This window comes from Olea europaea, unplaced genomic scaffold (genome assembly GCF_002742605.1).
Source record: "Olea europaea var. sylvestris unplaced genomic scaffold, O_europaea_v1 scaffold203, whole genome shotgun sequence".
NCBI classification, from domain to species: Eukaryota; Viridiplantae; Streptophyta; class Magnoliopsida; order Lamiales; family Oleaceae; genus Olea; species Olea europaea.
In genome coordinates this window covers 335,846-338,265 of record NW_019238199.1, presented here as the reverse complement: position 1 = coordinate 338,265, position 2,420 = coordinate 335,846, and the positions used below count along the sequence as shown (strand labels likewise).

At 33.5% G+C, this 2,420-nt stretch overlaps 1 long non-coding RNA gene across 1 annotated transcript; it reads right to left on the bottom strand.

Annotated features, from left to right (window-relative positions):
- Positions 1-201: 201 nt before the first annotated feature.
- Positions 202-1,752, bottom strand: LOC111379755. Its single transcript, XR_002700089.1, has 2 exons — positions 1,524-1,752; positions 202-1,050 (listed from the first exon to the last, which is right to left on the bottom strand). It is a non-coding gene; the product is annotated as an uncharacterized LOC111379755 (long non-coding RNA).
- Positions 1,753-2,420: the final 668 nt, after the last annotated feature.

Below are 2,420 nucleotides of genomic sequence, written 5' to 3'. Positions count from 1 at the left end.
TCACGGCTTTTAATTGAGAAAATAGATGAAAATGATGATTTTTGCAATGAAAGGTGAAAATAAGGATGAAAATACAAAAAAAATAATAAAAAAATGAACGGTATGGGTTTTTTTTGCACGATAATATTGAAAAGTACTAACGTTTTGAGCTAATTACCTTTTAAAAAAGTCCCCGTAATGGGCACCCAAAACTCCGAAAGAGAATGCAAAAGATCAATGACTAAATAGAAGCTATCATATTAGTTCAGTACCCAAACAAGTTTTTTACCCATGGGAAAACCATGGAAACACACGTGAAATAGCACTTATCAGGTTTATTTATAATATTAGAACTTCATATTAGGACAAATACTTGTTTTATTCAATTCGGACGAACTTCAATTCCTTTGATGATAATAAGACTAGACTTCGGATTGCGTTCCTCCTTCTCAAAGAGTCGCATTTCTACTTGTCCTTTATCTTCCTCGCCAAGGGTGAAATCTCCAAGTTTAATCTCTTTCCACCCATAGTTTAGAGGTCGTGGAACCTGTCCAACGTTAGCTCCTGTTTTATTGACGAGGAATACATCTGTAGCTTGATGATCTATTCCTAGAGCTATGTCCTCAGCAAACCTAACTATTGCTTTGGCTCACTCTAGGCCCTTCGACCCTTCTTTGAGCTTGAACACAAGATACACATTATAACGTGTATTTTTAACCAAGTTTTTTTGCATCTATCCTCCCACCAATATCGAGCAAAGTCACATTTCGAAGCTCGACCACCATGGTGCTACACTATATGCAACCAACATATAAATTGCTCATCATTGTCTTCAATGAAATTTACAGATTGTTTATCATTGTATGAATAAGCATTTACATAAACCACCTCATCTATATTGTTAGAGATGGGATAACCTTATTTACTTCATTAGATAAAGGAAAAGTAATGATCAACATATTGAGAGAGAGAGAGAGAGAACTTTGTGCAGCCTGGAGGATGAGTCGATATCCACCCTTCTTTCTCTTTGTGAATAATAAGCTATTGTGCTGGTATCCACTTGCTCTTGCTCTGCACAAAATCCATCGTCAATTGTATTAACAAATGTCTCTATATTTTTTAATTCAATAGAAATAACTTTTTTAGTTTTAATTATAACCTACACGAATTAGATACAAACTTAAAAGTTCAAGAATTAAGTTACTTGTACAGACAGAAAGTTTGATGGATGTTGAGATGGCATGCACCTCAGCCCTTTATTTTGAATTAAAATTAATGCTAAGTGTACATCCTTTGGTTTAGATGTTCGTGTACGCTCCGTTGGAATTCAAAACGCGTTGGGCAATAACTGTGTTTTTGAACTATCCAACCATGTGTCACTACATGGCACAATGTCAAAAATGATGTTAAAAAATATATACATGTAGCATAATTGTTGTATTTATGAAGTTCAAACCAAGTGCTAAGGTGCATGGCACTGTCAAAAAGATCGTACAAGTAACAGAGCTCAAAGTTCAATACAAGAATGAATATATTATACATACCATTGTGCTTTGTACCAACACCTCTGCTTCTCTCTTATCTCTTTCACTCTATGAATCCCTCTTTATCATAATATCATGTATATACGAGGATATGGAAATGCATGTACCAATGGCGAATGTGTGAATATTATGCTTTATCCATGACTTGCTTTCCCTTGTCTCTCTCATCATAGGAATTAACTTTATGTCTAAAAGGATAAACAGGGATAAAGAAAGGCATGACTAGCTATTCTCATGTATCTCTCGTTATGGGAATCCACTTTCTATGCAAGGATAAATAGATATAAAGAAAGGCAAGACCTTCATTTTCCTTGTCCCTCTCGTTATGGGAATCCACCACTCATATAAGGATAAATAGGAATAACCGATATCAAATTATTCAAGCATTTCATGAGTGACTATTAGTGCTGTCAAGGATTCTCATCAAGAATCAACTTTTTGCATTTTTCATTTGGTATGATTAAAGAGAATCTAGAAAAGAATAATGTATGCTTTTTAAAAGAATAATGCTATCTAGCACCATAGTAAAATATTGGTCTAGGTAGATGAAAATATATAATAAGGACAATAATTAAGTGGTTACTATATTTTTTACATTTAATTAGATATAATTGGAACTAGTTGATGCTCCAACTTGACCGATTTTTGTCAACTCCTCGTAACAAAAATTACCAGTGCAACAAATTTTAATTGCATGAAATGTTTATAACCCTTGTTCGTTGCTAAATTTATGTTTCTATCTTTTTGAAATCTCATTTTTATTAGCAACCTTCCACAAATTACCCTTGTATATTTTGAATAAGCAAAAAACACAAAAACTACAAAATTATGAGAAATGTTTGTCCCTCGTTTATAAGCTCGCAAATAGAACTTTTTGGGGAAATCATCATTAACACA